Source organism: Adiantum capillus-veneris, chromosome 14 (assembly GCF_014529385.1).
Source record: "Adiantum capillus-veneris isolate H3 chromosome 14, ASM1452938v2, whole genome shotgun sequence".
Lineage (NCBI taxonomy): Eukaryota > Viridiplantae > Streptophyta > Polypodiopsida > Polypodiales > Pteridaceae > Adiantum > Adiantum capillus-veneris.
The window spans coordinates 13554786-13572198 of NC_140944.1; positions in this window are offsets into that span (position 1 = coordinate 13554786).

A 17413-nucleotide genomic window follows, 5' to 3' on the forward strand; every position below is an offset into this window, starting at 1 on the left:
GAGAGTATGTGTTGATTACAAGCCACTAAATGCGGTGACCAAGAAAGATCCTTACCCTCTGCCTTTTATTGATCAATTGCTAGAGGCAGTGGCTGGTTTTGAGAGATACAGTGTTTGTGATGGGTATTCAGAATACTTTCAGCTTATCCTTGCTCCCGAAGATAGGAAAAAGACTACTTTTATCACACCATGGGTTGTTTCTGCTTTTTTTGCCTTCCTTTTGGGTTTACAAATGGGCCAGGAGCCTTTGAAAGAAAAGTAGACTGGGTCCTTGCCCCATTTCTTGGGAAGTTTGTCAAAGGGTTCATAGATGATTTTTGTGTATATAGTTCAAGGAAAGAGCATGTTCAGAAGCTTGAAATGACGTTTGCAAGGTATGATGAATGCGAGGGTCATTTAAACCCCAAAAATTTTCATTTGGCGCAGCCAAGGGTGAAGCTTCTTGGACATGTGATTTCAAAAAATGGGATTGAGGCAGATCCAGAGAAAGTGGAAGCCTTATTATTGTTGTCATCCCCAAAGGATACAAGACAATTGGTGGATTCTTTCATTCAGAAGGTTAAATATCTGTCTCGATTCATACCTTTGGCATCACAGTTATTGTACCCACTACAACAAGTGGTTAAAAATGATCCATTGGAGTGGACACAAGACTGTGAACAAGTTTTCGATAAGGTCAAAGAAGTTTTGAGCACACTACCTATTATGCAAGCTCCTGACTGGGAGAAATAGTTTTATGTTAACTCGTCAGTTGGAGATGATGCCATTGGGGCTATGCTATTGCAAAGAGGGAGGAGTCCAAGTGTATGAAGCCTATTTATTATGCTAGCCGAGTTAAAACCCCTCATGAAAGAGAGTACTCAGAGATTGAGTTGGTGATGATCAGTATGGTCTATGCTTGCAGACGATTCAGGAATTACCTATTGCAAAAGTCATTCACTTTTCTCACCAGCTATTCATTGCTACCTGAGTTGTTTAATAACTCAAATATATCAAAGACAGTGATGAAATGGGTTATAGAACTGCACGAATTTCAATTCACTTTTTTGGTGGAAGAGAGAACTCATGCTACCCTGGTAGATTTACTCACTTACAAAGAGAATCCTGTTTTGGTTAAGGAAGAGGTGGTGCAAAGGAAGAAGGTCGAAACTCTTGCTATATCCAATGCTTCACTGTTATATTTTGATGGCTCTTATCGAGAAGTCATGAAGCTGCTTCCGGAGGGATTGTTGTCTATGATGCGCAAGGAAATCTTGTGAGGAGACAAGGGTTGAAGCTTGATGCGCAAAATCATAATGAAGCAGAGTACATGGCCCTTGAGGGCGGTCTACACATTTGCTTACAATTGGGAATTAAATGCCTGCAAATCAAAGGAGATGCCTTGTTGGTTGTGAAGCAGGTATTGGGGGTGTGGAAGAATAAGAACCCTAAGTTGAAAAATTGTGTTTCAAAGTGAAATATTTGCTTAAAAAGTTTGAGGCATGGAGTTTACAGCATATTGAGAGGTCTCAGAATGAAGAAGCTCATGATGCTGCCGAAGAAATGATCACTTGTGTGTTTGTGTTGAAGGCTGATGCCCCTCTATATCATGGAAGAGAAGTGCTATCAAAGGAAGCGGATTTTCTGCTTACAGGTGTTTTACCTGAAGATTTGCCATCATCCAAAAAGCATGCTTTTATGAGAAGAGTCAAAAAGTACAAAAATCTTGATTATGTGCTTTACATGAAAGGAAGTGATTTGATATTGCGACATGTGCCCTGGAAAGAAGAAATCTATAAGATCCTGGAAGAGAACCATGAAGGATCCTGTGGAGGACATTTTGCCATGAAAATTATGCTACATAAGATTTTACAAGAAGGCTATGTGTGGCCGAGTGTCCAACGGGATGTGAACCATTGGTGCAAGTCTTGTTTGTCTTGCCAGAATATGGGGAAGAGACGCTGTCCCCCCACTTGCCTTGGTCAAAAAGTGGTCGACAACCCAATTTTTACCCAAAAAAGACTCAAAATGGACCAATCAAAAGGTGCCTAAAGGGGGAAATGAAGTCGGCTAAGAGGGGAGATAAAAACCCTTGGGATAAGATCCAAAAAAATTCCCCTTTAATAGTTGCATTTCTCTGCACACCTGCAGACACTTTCCAGAGACCTCTTTTTTGGAGCTTTTTGAAAACCCCCGAACTTCAAATGCTTGTAATTTGCTCATTTCTTATCGGAATCAAGCATATGGATGCTCTACGGACATCTACAAGAGCCAATCTATACACTCATGTTCTTTAATTCTTCTAATTCCAAGTGTGGCTTCCACTAGACCTGTTCTTCTCCAAGCTTTGCAAGTGTTTAACACAGGTGAATTCGACGGTGCATCTGCTGTTCTTTCCGACGATGTGATCGGTGCAAGGCTATAGGGGCATTCATTTTCATTGTCATTTGCACTCAACAACGTCACTAAAACAACGCTTCCATAGCCATCTGCAATCACCTCCAACAAGAAGAGGAGGCTAGGGCAAGAGAAGGGCTCAAGTAGTCCTCTTGTGCAATTCAAGCTGGCTAAAGGCCATGGAGTGCTCTTGCATGCCAAGCTCAGTATGACGAACCTGAACTAGAGTGGATCAGAGGGTGGGAGCCCATTTGATAAATTCCCCATCCATGCTTCATAGGCTTAGACGCCCGATGTTCGCACCTCATGCGCATGTTGTGGACGACCTTGTCACTCGTACCTATGCATGCCACATATTCTTGGATGACCTTGTGGCAGTGGTGTTAATTGTGGCAGTGGTCCCACAATTAACACTCCATTTGTTATTTGCTATTGGTCGGCTCTCTATTGGCGTATATTTGTTTTGGGGGGGGGGGGGGGGGGGGGGGGAGAGAGAGAGAGAGAGAGAGAGAGAGGAGCATCACATGCAAGCACTCCCTCAGCATGAAGGAAAAAGGAAACATGGGCTAGTGAAGGAGTAGGATGTCGAGATTGATTTGAGCATAGAGGACGAGAAGACATTAATGTGTGTGGGAGAAGGGCCTCCTAGCACTCCCTGTGAATGAGGCTCAAGGAACCATCCCCCACTTCAAGGGTCATGAATCGTGTCCACTGCACGTGAGTCGGGAAATGAGGAATTAAGTCGATCTTTGTTGTCTCACTATATGGTGCAAGGAACATCCTCTTAAAGGTGCCGGACTCAGTTGGTATTGATGCATGACTTTTTTTTTTCTTGGGGGGGGTGGGGGGGAGGAACCTTCCTCCCCCCCGCTATAAGTAGTATAGATATAATTGGATTGGCCATAGGAGGAGAAGGTTGATGGTATACTGCTTTTATAATAATTATGCTTAGTAGCCAAGAATGAGCCAATCAATTATAGAGTTCGATCAATCCCCAAAAAAATGTGCCTTCTTGTCGTTTTGTAACGTAAAAGAGATAAGAATTAGATATTGTTTACAAACGTTAACTTCATTGAAGTCTATGAACAATCAAACTTAGCAGGTACCAAAAACGACTTTTTGAGAGACTATTAAGGGGAATGTTAAGAGATTCACTTAGTAGCAAAGGACTTGACATTCTTTCTTGATTGGGTATCAGATTCTTTGTAACATGGTAGAAATTCTTGAATAAAGCTTTTCTCAAGAGACTTGGAAAGACTACATATGAGAAATTCAAGGGGTCAATTTAGTCGTCAATCTTTCTATATACTAAAGGACGTTGAACACCCTAAAAGTAGGGTGATTTATGTGTTTGACACATGGCAAGAGCTTTTCACTTCTAGAGCCTCACTAAACATAGTGCGTGCAACGAATGAGAGAGAGAGAGAGAGAGAGAGAGAGAGAGAGAGAGGGAGAGTGTTTCTGTGTTTTCAAAAAGATGTCTTTTGAGGCCCTTTTCCGTTCGTAGGACGAGTGTTGCACTTGTAGCGATAATTGTTTGATTGCATTGGCTATGGGATGTGTTTTCAGAATGTGAGGTGGAGGTTTTCCACCAGAAGTTCATAAAAAGTTGAGAAGGGCTAGTAGGTCGCCCCAATTTTGGAACCAGTAGGGCTAATAGATTCATGCAAAGATTGGTTGTTCAAGATCTTTGCAAGTGCACGAAAAGTGTTTAACGTCTTTTGTCTTGTTTTTCTGAAAAGAACCATGATGGAATTTAATTAGTTTCGACACAAATTTTCTTTTAGCTCAAAAAGAAGACCAAATTGAGTTTTGGTATATAAAGGTATGTGTGTGTGTGTGTGAGAGAGAGAGAGAGAGTGTGAGAGAGAGAAAAAGAGCCAATTTATTTTTTAACATGAATTTTATTTTTGGCTCATAAAGATGACCAAAATGATTTTTGATGCATTTGTGTATCCGTGCATGTGTGCCAAAATTTCTTATGCTAATGATTCTTTTGACATTTTAGGAAAAAATAAAATGAAGGAATATCTACAACAGACGAGGTTTTGCTATACAGCAAATGACCTCCAAGAGTATGGAATGAGTCTCAAAGGAAAACTTCCTAAGGATCTCACTGATGAAGAATTGCCACTTGACCAATGGCCAACTGTCTTCAAATGCAAGTCCGAGAGAACACTAAACTTTGCCTCAGTAACTTGTATGCACATTTGGTTGATGGCTTCAAGATTTTGTACTACAAAGTTTATGAGGGTCCGCCTTCATGTTGGGAATTGACCAATAAGTTCACGTGCTACTATGCTTATGAAAAATGACATGCAACCACGAAAGACCTATCATGCCATAAGGTGGCATGGGCCTCCTTTGGTGAAGGAGTGTTGCAGATAATAACCTCCAAGAAAGATGGAATAGAGCAAAAAATTAAGGCAAGAAGAGGCTATATGGTGTCTCCTACGAAGGTCTCCTCCATTGGGATAAGAAGCTTCGGATGATGCAAAGTGGTAGCAACATTTGCACTAAACAAGAGCATGTGACAAGAGGGGCTATAGTAGATTATGTGTCTGATTTAGAGGCCATGGATAACAATGGAAAGGTTGTCAAATCTGATAGAGTTGAAGGCCTCTATCCAGCTAAAGAAGGACACTCTGGTTGTGTATGAAGATAAAGAAGATGTGGCAAAGAGTCTCATGGATGACATCGTTTCCTTGGAAGCATGAATTCTTTAGCTGCAGCAAGAAACTCCCTTGAATGATGAAGAGAGAAGGGAACTTGAGGCTGAATTAGGAGAAAGTTGATGCTTGCTATGGTGAAATACAGTTTTTGAAGAAATCTAGAGGCTTCAAGTAAAGGTTCATGAGTAGGAGGTATTCTATCCAACGACTTTGTTACATGATGGCTATGAAAATTGGCGTCTATTGCTCCATGTTTTCCTTTGATAGTGACCTTACTTCTTTTTACATGCTGTATGGTATTGTTTGGTGGCTTATAGCACTGATTTTCATTGTTCTGTTGAATGTTTTGGAAGTATTTACTTTTTACAGCATGGAGGGTTTTGATTGTTTTGGTGGATGCACGTGGTATAGGGTAGTTGTATTGGTAAGGAAAGGTCTAGTGGTTTGAGGTAATTTGCATAGTTTTAGTGAATTTGGTGTTTTTCTAGTTTTGACAGAAGTACCATTTGTTTTTCATATGGTACTATTTCAAGGTTTTGGTTGTTGTGTGGTCCTCTTTGTGAGATTTTTGGTATTCTTTTGTTCTTTTGGTACTATTTTGCAAGTAATATAGCACTTTTTGGTAGTCCGTGATAATCTTGGTTGTTTTTTGATGTGTTTGGGTATTTGGTACATTTTGGTTTAGGGTATTTATTTATGTATTGTTCACTTCATTTTTGGTACTTTCTTTCATATTCTTTGGTGCCTTTTTCACTATTGGAGACTTTTTGGCACTACTCTGTTCTTTTGAAAGTCTTGGAAAGTATTTGGTTTTCTCTTATTTTCTTTGGTTCTTTTGGTACTTTTTGGTACCACTAGTTGTTTTTGGACTACATAAGGAGTCCTTAGTAAAGCATTGGTTTTTGGTGTAACTGTGGACCATTGGTTAGTGTCACATAGCAAAAAACTTTTTTTAAAATTATTTTTTTTGTCTTTGTGAGAGGCGTTGACATTTGTGTACCTCTCTCTTTAAAGAGGGCTATTGAATATTGGATTAGTCATTATTTTTTATACTTTTGGAATTTATTGTAATTTAAAAATGTCATTGCTACACTTGTTTTTAAAAAGTGTAATATTCTAGTGTGACAAAATAAAAATAAAAATGCTAGTGTCGCTTTTTTATTTTTCCTCTCACAAAGAACCCTTCCAGAATCGTACCCCACATACTAGGCAGTAGTGATCTTTCATCTTGTTATGAAATACATTTCAATACCCCTATGTAGGCCATTGCATAAAGCTTGCAGATTAGTGCCACATAGATTTTTAAATAAAAAAATATATCTTTTCTATGTCTTTGTGAGAGGTGTTGACATTTGTGTACCTCTCTCTTTAAAGAGGGCCATTGAATATTGGATTAGTCATTATTTTTTATACTTTTGAAATTTATTGTAATTTAAAAATATCATTGCTACACTTGTTTCTAAAAAGTGTAATACTCTAGTGTGACAAAATAAAAATAAAAATGCTAGTGCACTTTCTTATTTTTCCTCTCACAAAGAACCCTTCCAAAATCATACCCCACATAATAGGCAGTAGTGATCTTTTATCTTTTTATGAAATACATTTCAATACCCTTATGAATTTTCACCTTGTATTATTTTGGTAATTTTTGATGGTTTTGGATACTTTTGGTACTAAAGCTTATATGTTTGGTTCTACTTGGATACTTTTGATCACATGGCTTAAATACTATAGGATACTTTTTGGTACCCCACATGTGTGTTTGGTTTATGGTACTTATTTAACTATAGCTGGTACTTTTGAACATTCTTGATAATCTTTGGAACTCTTTGATGTTCTTTGGTGCTTTTGGTACTTTGCTTGACATTTTTGGCATTGTTTTTTAGTTTTTTGATATTGTTGGTACTAAGGTTCTATTTGGATATTTTTGGGTATTGAACCTCTATTGTTATACTTTTTGGTACCCCACTTGTACATTTGGTTTATGGTAGGGTTTATGGTACAACATCAGGTTCTAGCTTGTACTTTTGAATCCTTTAGTAACTATTGATACTTCTTGAAATTGTTTATAATACTTATTGTTGCTTCTTTCACCTATTAGGCTATTTGAATTTCTTGTTAGGTGATTCTTGGTATTGTTTATAGTATCTATAGTACTTATTGTTGCTTTTTTCACCTATTTGAGTTGCTTATTAGGTAATTTTGGTACTATCTTGTTGTTTTTGGAGTTTTTTTTTTAATGGTAATGTTTGATTTATGGTATGTGTTGCTATTTCTTGTGGTATTGTACTCTTTGATGTGTTTTTGCAAATAGATTATAGCAGCAAGATTATGAGAAGTCCCTAGAAGGCGAGTTTTGGTTTGAATTCATATACACGCTCATGTGGTTGTGAAGAAGGGGATGATGTTCTCCTTGTTTCCAAGGCTGCATGTTGTAGATGATTAGAATACAATTCATGTTTTTGTGTTTTGTGTTGCCTATGAGGAGGCTTTGGAGGCCTCCTACATTGTCAATAGCTTGATGATTCATATGGAAATCAATACCATCTAGTATGCTTTATTGTATTTTTGCAAACGAGAATGACATGTGTCAAGTTTGGTTGTGATATTGTAATCCCTATGGAGGCAATGGCCTCAACTTCGAAGATTGTGGAAAGTGTTTTGTTCGGAATTGATTTTTTAACTTGGCTGTGTTGTTGATTTAAATTTTTGTTTGCTTTTAGGGTATGTGCAGCTAGAGAAAGTGCTTGAGACAATCCAATAGGTCATGAAAGAATTCTGCACTCATAGCAAGTCAAGTACAAGTAGCTAGTTTCGATAGGAAGATCCTTAAAAGGATGCTCATGATGTTCATTTAGACTTGGGTGCCAATGTTCTGGAAGGAAAAGGGGGTGAGCCCAGGGTGGAAACTATGGAGGATACGGTGGATGCACCAATGGCTAGCTATTTGGAGGATAGGATAAATAGAGAAGGAGAAGGAAATGTTGATAAGTAGGAAAAGATTGAACATACAATAGACCTTAATGAAGGACCTTCTTCTAGCCTTTATCCGGGTTATTTCCTTGATTCAACAACTCTCTCCCATCTCTTGTTCATGAAAGCAAGAAAGTGTCCTTCAAGTTGTGGTTTGAAGTTGTGTACATGCAATAATTACATATAATGATAGCCTTAATTCAGGTTATTTCCCTGTAGTTTTATGTAATTCTTAATATGAAACAATAGCAAATTCTTTTATGGCATTGCCCTGTGTATGTTTTTTCATTCATGTTTTGTGATTGAAGTTAGAAGTCCTACTTTTAATGTCTTGGATCATTTTGATGGTGCGCAGGGTCCCAGCTTTGGTACTACATTGTTTCCACATTCTAGTTGTATTGTTATTTTCTCCTCATTAATTGGTTCTAAATTATGTATCTTCTCTTAATCATTTGCTTTAGGTCCTATAGGAAGGTAGCCTTGGTGGCTAGACACATCATCGCCCAAAGATGACATGGATTCTAATAGTTGTCTTGTAATACTTTATGTGAATGGCATGTTGATGAAGGGGAATCATAAGGAACTAAAGGATGTTTGGGAGTTTCCATTCCTGGAGGGTGTCCAACCCCTAGGTGTGCATGTGTCTAATCGGACTTACGGTAAGGTGGTGGTTATATGATTTGATGCAGAGGACTTTATCCTCAACCTTGAGGAAAAAGGTAATTAGATGTTGTGTTGAAAATATTTGGATGAAGATGTATGCGTGCATTCTTCTATTGATGATAATGAAAGGACTATTTTTAGGTATTGTTGACCTTAGCTTAGGGTATGCCTCAGGTATGCGAGTTACGATGATTAAAAAGGTATGCAAGTTACAATTCTTAAAAGAATATTTGGTACTATTTTGATAGATATATGAGTTTGGTATTGGTTTGTACTACTTTTTTGTATTATTTTGTAGCTGGTTTGAAATAGCTTATACCAAATTCAAGATTAAATAAAGGAGCGTATATAAATGGTGTTGAAAATTTATGGTTTATACCAATCTAGTGTACTAACCTCTTACTTTGAATTTACATATATTTTAAACTGGAGTGATTAAAATGACCTGAAAAAATTCATACAGCTATTCGAGGTTGGAAGTTAGAGTTTGTTCAAATCAGACTAGAGACAGATCAGACTTAAGTACAACTAGAAGACAAAACTAGTATTGAAAGGAGTTTGAGACTAAAAAGAGACTTAAAACTAGAATATTATTTAGAGATTGTGTACAACTAGAGTCAATGATGAATGGGTTTCTAGCTTAATGAGAGTTACAAGTGTGTAAGGTCTCCACCTGCCCTAGAAGAGGGTTACCTATGTAAAATTTTAAGCCTAAACATCAATTTGGCAAAAAGATGCTATTTTTGACAGGTTTTGGTGATCAGATGTCATTTTCATGAAGTGATTCTTGTAGAGTTTTTAATTTTGGTCAAAGTCATGTTTTATGAAAATTTTTCAAAAGTAGAAAGTTTTTGACCACTGACATGGTCTAGGTGTGACCGGCTCGTCGAGAAACCCCTTGTCCCAAGTTTCCTAAAAAATAGGGTCCGGATGCCGGAGGCTGCTATTTATGGTAGGTAGTCGTGTCTGTCACTTGCACCATCTCGAGTCAGCAAGTTTCAGAATTTAATTTGGGTTAGTATAGATCAAGTTAGCCTAAGGTTAGCACATTCCTAAGGTATGTGTATGGCATGGATGTGCATGTGCATGTATGGGTATGCATGGTCATGGATGCATGGTCATGTATCATGTGTGGCCATGGCTCATGCACATAGGTAGTGTTGTGCCAAGCGTTGGGTCAAGTGTGGGAGTGTGGCATGGAGGCTAAGTGTGGACTAGAGAGGTATAGCATGGGGAGGCTAGTGAGGTGTGGTTAGGCACGGGCTAGCGAGTATGGACTTAGGACACCACACTCCCTCAAGATAGAAAAGTGGTAGCGCTACCCCCTTGTGAAAATCGATTTGCGAGAGGCAGAAGGGGGGGGGGGGGAGAGAGAGAGAGAGAGAGAGAGAGAGAGAGAGAGAGAGAGAGAGAGAGAGAGAGAGAGAGAGAGAATAGGCGAGGGAGAATAGGATAGTGAGATGGGCAAGTGAGGACACCTCACTGGGACACCACACACTCCTAGCATGGGCTTAAGAGGGGAGTCTCTAGAGTGTGTATAGCTCACCCCTATATAAGAGGAGCCTCATACCCTCTAGTGGACACACACACTACCCCAAGATCTCTACAACGAAGTTCTACTGCCGGAGCTAGTCCTTGGAGGAGAGTTTCTACGTCACCTACCACACATAAGGAGGCTTAATCAAAGGGTAATTTATTTCAAGTTATGTGAATCCTATTGCTCCATAGCCTCTTTTCTCTAGAGGTTTTATGTTGAGCCTATCCTACTAGTACTCTATGCTAGCTGGTTACAGCAATTTATATTCCATAGTGTCTCTCAATGTGTGTGTGAATGTCAATAGCCTCTCATCTATTGATCACACCCTCCCTTGTTGGATTAAGGAGCATTATGAAACCTTAATCTCTAAAGGAGATTCAATTCTCTTGATTTATGCATAACAATGCATATTAAAGTTAAATTTCTCTCTTGATTGATACATAGAAATATCTCGATGATGAACTGTTTCTTTTTCACTCATGCGTATTAGTGCATAGTAATGAAGGAATTGTTCTTCTCTCCTTTATGCACTTAATTGTAGCCTAGTCAAGGTCAAATTAATCCCTTGGTTTGCATAGAATTTAGTGCATATCTTTGAGAAATTGATCTACTTTTGTGCATTAATTTGATGCATAATAAGGGCGAGATCGATCTCTTTTGCACTAAAATTGATGCACGATTGTAATCTTCTTTGTACATTAAAGTCATGCATGATTAGGGTCTCCTATTGCACTAATCAATTTGACATAATCTATGCATATTAAAGTTGAATTTGATTCTCTTTTTGCCCTAGTCTATGCATGGTTATAATCTTTCGTTGTACATAAAATTGATGTAAGAATATGACCTCATATTGCATATGGTAGATGCTTGTTATGGTAACCTTATGATGATTTTACAAGAGGACTATGCATGCTTGATTATGGTAATCCTATAAGGAGATTATAGTCTTTTCTTTCTCTCATAATTAAGTGTCTAGATTAAGAAGAATTAACCTCTTCTTATGTATCATTAGATACATTAATAGGGGAAGAATTCTCCTTCTCTAATTCACTTAAGCCTAATTAGCATGTTGATTGATCTTCTCTAAACATAATCCTCTCTTAAAATACCTAGTTATGTGAAGTTATTTTTCCTCTTTTTTTAACATAATCCTCTCTTGAAATACCTAGTTATGTGAAGTTATTTTTCCTCTTTTCTATGCAAGTATGTGTGGTTATCCATAACCCAAGTCAAGTCTCTACTTGAGGGAGGTTATGGCATGAATCACCATTTTAAGTTCTTGAGAGCTTGCACTTCCCTAGATGTAGAAGTGTCTCAAATAGCTCATCGTTATGTGTAAGATTAGGTTTACTCCTTCTCATAATACTTGTGAATGTTACTCATTATTGGTGTGGAAAAATGTGTATCACACAAAGCCTTTTGTTTCTTTGGAGTTTTCTAACCCAAGTAGTGAGACATGGTCCCCAAGAGAACTCGCTTTGGTGGAGCTAATGACAGCGAGGCGGGTACTAGCAATGCACCTCCCAATGGCAAGGCACCCATGAGGGAGGAGGATTTGACCATCGCACGTAGCGAGGGAGCAAGGATTGATGAGGTAGGCTCAAAGTCATATTGTTCATTAAATTAAGAATTGCATTACGTTAGCTAGTGAATGATTGAACCTTTCCAAAATTATGTTGGAAAAACCAATCGAAACTACGGCATGAGCATCTTAATTGTCTTGCTAAATTTGAACCTAGCTAAAGTAGAAAAGAAATGTTTGACACTTAACTGATTGATCTAGGAAAGATTGTTTTCCTAGGGAAAATATTGCAACATAACTTCATTCTATTCCAATATTGAAGTTAGTCAAGAACCCCGTCTTGATCATTGGGGGATAGCTTGCGAGGTTATCGTAGGAGCTGACGTATTTTGTGACACAGAGTTGACCAATTAGGGGCTCAAATGTCCATGACTTGCGGGTTACACAGTGGATACATGATTTTACCTAGAGGGTTACTCCAGAATGGATGGGTCATGGACTGGTTGTATGGGCGGCCAGTTGACAACGGATAGAGTGAACATCCACTAGAGGAAGTTTCTACGACTCCAGAGTATTGGAATAGTCAATGAATCTATGTTGTCAATTATTTTTACTAGGGAAATATTTTCTTGGTGCCAATTTGATAATGGTTGAAGGGTTGTCTTAAGGAACTTGTGATGGAAATCATAAAAAGGAACTTTGTGTATGAACAATCATGTTGTAGTAATTAGAAAACAAGCAAAACAAAGTGTGAGTGTGGGTGTGGAAAGTGGGGACTGGCTCAGGTTGCTAGTCAAGGATGGGTGGTCTCGATTAGTCGAGAAACTCTCCGCTACTCATTGATAGAAGAAGCAAAACTAGAGACTCATTGTGCCAAGAGTCGACAAGTTCCAATTGTACGTGCCTCTGAAAATTATGGGAAAAAAAGAATTTGGGGTTTCTCTCTTTTGGAAGGTGAGAATTAGGAACGTTGGAATATTGTCTTAGTTCATTCTTTCCCTGCGAGACATGGCTAGGACCCCTTTTTAATGGCTCAGACTCAAGTTACTTGGTGATGAGAGTGTGTCCATTAGAAATCTTGTCTATCTAACTATGCTTTTCTCAATCGATTAGGGCCTAGTGACCTATCATGTATCCTCCTTTTTCCAAATGGATATGGTAACGGGATGGGGACATCACACGTGGTATCAGAGCCTAGGTTTACGAACGGGAAAAATAATGTTGTTTGAAACTTTTAAAATTAATGGATTTTGGGATAGCCAATTTACAACATTTGAGATAATGTATACGGAGGCGTGTCGTTCTCCAAATTACAATTTCCACCCAAAGTATGATGGAAGTTCTGATGAAGGCTTTTGCTCCTCCATCAACAGGAATCCATCAAGGTTGGAAGCTTGCATGGAGTAGTGAGGGTGGTGTCTTTTACATCAATGCTACAAAATTTGAGTACCTATCCACTTATTTGAAGAAGATTCGATGGACGCATGAGTTGCAGGTTATCCAAGTTTTCTACTTCCTTGGGACTTCTAGAGAAGTCAAGATCACTGTAGATGGTACCAAGACAACCGTGAACAGGTGGATCTTTGATCAAGTGAAAAACGTAATCCCTAGCGACAGGATTAAGCCTATTACTGTTCTAGATATGTTTCCTCGGAACAAGAATTTTGTAATATTTCAGCCTATTAGCAATGTGTACAATAGGTACTTCTACTCTGATGAGATAGTAGACTATAAATATCTGACTTTAGACACCTATCATATGTATCACCATGTTCTCGGGCAGTCAGCTGTGCGGATCCTTTAGATGCCGCCAAGCTTTGTATTAAGTTATAAATAAAGTGTACCTTAGCCTCTCGGAAAGGCTACCTTTGTAAATATTCCATCATAAATATGAGTTTGAGTTCTCTTAATCTGAGTACCTTATTATGTCTTGTAATCTATTTTGAAGGTAATTTTAAGAGTGAAACGGTGTGTTAAGTCTCTAGGTTTTTGTCAGTTTATTGATGTGAATACTATCGTATAGTACCACCTACCGCTCTCTACACGCCGCTCAAGAGAAGAACATTTTTCTCAAGAAATACAACCTCTCAATTTCAAGGGAGAAGGAGCTAATGTAGAGCACAATGTTGAAGTCTGGTTAGAAGCAATGGATGACTATTTTGAACCCGCGGGCACTCAACCAAAAAACTAGACTACGCTCACGATGTTCCGCCTAATTGGTGATGCCAAAATATGGTGGAAACGACATTGCCGTGATTCTGACATTGTAGGATCTTCTCAATCTTGGGAAAATATAAAAGCTGCCGTGACAGATTGATATCTTCCCCCAGGTCATAGGGCTATTAAGATGAATGAGTTCTTCTCTCATCGATAGCTATCTTTAACAGTCGAAGAATATTATTCCAAGTTTGTAACATTGAAGAGATATGCTCCAAAGATGTCTTTGGAACAGCAAATAGCCATATTTTTCCAAGATCTCATAGAACCTCTAAATAGTAGACTTGAAGCTCTTAGACCAACAACCTTACAAGATGCCTTGTTGAGAGCTAAGCCTTTAGCTTTAGAGATTTAGAAGGCCGCTCAAGGAAGAGGAGATTATATAGCAAAGAGGGCAAGGTCAAATAATTGGGACAATAGACCGGCCAATTTTGCTTACCAGAATCGACCGATGGTATCCACTACGACAGCTATAAAATTTCCCATTGTGTATTGCTTTGAGTGTCAAGAATTTGGGAATTACAAAAATATTTTCCCTAGGAGAGTGCAAGAAATCGGTGCAAATGCGAGCCCTCTACCTACAAATGGAATAGGACAAGCAAGTAATCGTAGAGGGCGTGGATGTGTAGCTCATGCCAAAGCCAATGTTTCAATAGGCCAACCAACTACGGAAAGATGATCGCTCCTCCAAAGAATCTATCCTAATGTATTCTTGAGATGAGGACATCTCAAATTTTTCATGTTGGGTATAAGAATGTAAGGTCTCCACCTGCCCTAGAAGAGGGTTACCTATGTAAAATTTTAAGCCTAGATATCAGTATGGCAAAATATGCTATTTTTGGCAGGGTTTTGTGATGAGATGTCTTTTCCATGAAGTGATTCTTGGGGAGTTTTTAATTTTGGTCAAAGTCATGTTTTGTGAAAATTTTCCAAAAGTAGAAATTTTTTGACCATCGGCATGGTCTAGATGTGACTGGCTTGTCGAGAACCCCCTTGTCCAAAGTTTCCTTAAAAATAGGGTCCGGATGCCGAAGGCTGCTATTTATGGTAGGTAGTCATGTCTGTCAGCTGTTGGTTTGTCTCGAGTTAGCAAGTTTCGGAATTTAATTTGGGTTAGTATAGATCAAGTCAGCCTAAGGTTAGTAAATTCCTAAGGTATGTTTATGGCATGGATGTGCATGCGCATATATGGGTATGCATGGTCATGGATGCATGGTCGTGTATCCCGGTCATGTGTGGCCATGGGTCATGCACATAGATAGTCTTGTGTTTGTCCATTTGTGGGAGTGTGGCATGGAGGCTTAGTGTGGACTAGAGAGGTGTAGCATGGGGAGGCTAGTGAGGTGTGGTTAGGTATGGGCTAGAGAGTATGGATTTTTGGTCGATACAGGCGTATGCACACTAAACCCTGTAAACACTCACTCGATTTTTCAAAGAAATCCATGTAATTCAGCCCATAATGATTTGTAATTGTGATATAATTAGACAATACCCCCTCTACCTCTCTGAGTCTACACCCTTGTAAGAGGCCGGATGGCCGTGGGAAAGCTCCCTTAAATTTTAAGTCAAAACCCTTAGTTTGGACTAAAGAGATATTGTAATGGAATTGGCATGTTTAACTTGAGAGTAGCGGAAATTAATGAGATTACTTTTGAGAAATGACTTTGTGAGCATAGCGGGTGAACATAATTGAAGATAGCAACATAATCATAGCAATCAGTTAACTTGGCATGAACATACTTTTGCAAGAGAGAGAATCTAGAGAACGTGACAACAGTTGAGGACCGGATTTATGTGGAGCCGGTCCCCCCTCCAATAGGCATTTGTATTATGATTTCTCCCATTAAGAGAGACTTGTTACAATACAATCTTTGTGTTCCTTGTGACCTAGGTGATGCAATGAAGATGGAAAGCTTCATGCATCACAAGCATAACATAAAATTGAAGAAAGCTTTAACTATCCCAAGCCTCATCCCAAGACCTCAAACACCTTCGAAGGTGGAGAGAGCTAGCAGGGAATGAGGGTAGGGAAGAGGAAGAAGAAACATTTGATAGGAGAAAGAATTAGTTCCTCACTTATCATAACTCTTCTTGCTAGCATACATAATAGCATATTAATGAAGAAGAAGGACATGGTAAGCTTAAGCATTGAAGCATGGCTCTTGGTTGGATTTGCACTCCATAGACAAGAGTGTTGGTGTAGGCTCTCAACATCGACTTTCTTGGAGAAGGAGAGGGAGCTCTTGCACTTTGCATAGCACACAATGAGAGTGTTTGTGAGTGTGTATGGGTGAGTATAACCCCTAAGAAACCCCCTAGATTGCTTGGGTTGAACCCTCCACCCCCCCCCCCCCCCCCCCCTTGTAGCTCATGCTTGAAGCTCATTGAACCCCTCCAGGCCTAGCCAATCACAAGCAGAAGGCATTACAAGCAGCAAGTGTAGCCTTGGGACAAGTGTCCCCCTTTCCCCTTTGAGAGAGAGGACTTGATAAATGCAAAATAAATTAAATAAATCTCCTAAATTATCATTTAACCCCTTGGGTGGCCAACCAATAGGCTTCAAGCACACCATGAGGGCAACATGAGGAGGAACTTGACAAGTGTCCCTTCTGCTTTCTTTGTACCATGAATGCCTGGTGTGAGTGTGTGGGTGTTCTCTCTCATCCCCCCTCATGTAAGGTTTGCCCATGGGATTGAATATTTGACTTTTTGACACCTCAAGCCCCTCATGCATAGGCCCAATTCCCACCACAAGCTTGGCCCTTAAGCATTTTAAGCTAGGGTTGGGTTCTCACCTCAAGTACAACCCTGGCATCTCAAGCATGTCAAGCTCCTCAAGCATCTCAATCATCAAGCACCTCAAGCACCTTAGTCATCAAGCATGACAAGCAGGACAAGCACCTCGAGCTCGGTCGGGTTCCCGCCTCAAGCTCAACCCTAGCTTACCTAAGGTCAAAGGAATTTTACACACATTATTGGAGTTCTTCAATGAAGTAAACCCTAAAGTCTTATGCTCCATTGGCTAGCCTTGCTCTTTGATAGACCATCTCTCATTTGGGCCCATTTTCTATTGGCCCCGTGTTGAGATAGATCTATAAGCACACCTCAATATCTTAACCCTTCTTCCCATTTATTCTCCCACATTAAGTGATCAGTTTAATATGAGAAAATCATCTGGGCTGGTTAGGTATTAGTTTTTATGACATTACCTCTCTCTTGAAATCATAGTCATCCTCGACTATGAGGTAGAATAGACAAAGCCTTAGTCATCAGTCGATTTTGCTTAGTGGGTAGAGGATCCCTTTTTACCCTATGACATCTTTCCAAGATGGATGACTATCCATTTTGTGCTTGAGAGACATAGATGCTCCAAGCATGTCTGCTCTTTGGTCCATTTCATTCTCCCAAAGGAGAGTGACAAATTCTACTTGGTGTTTGAGAGACGTCGTC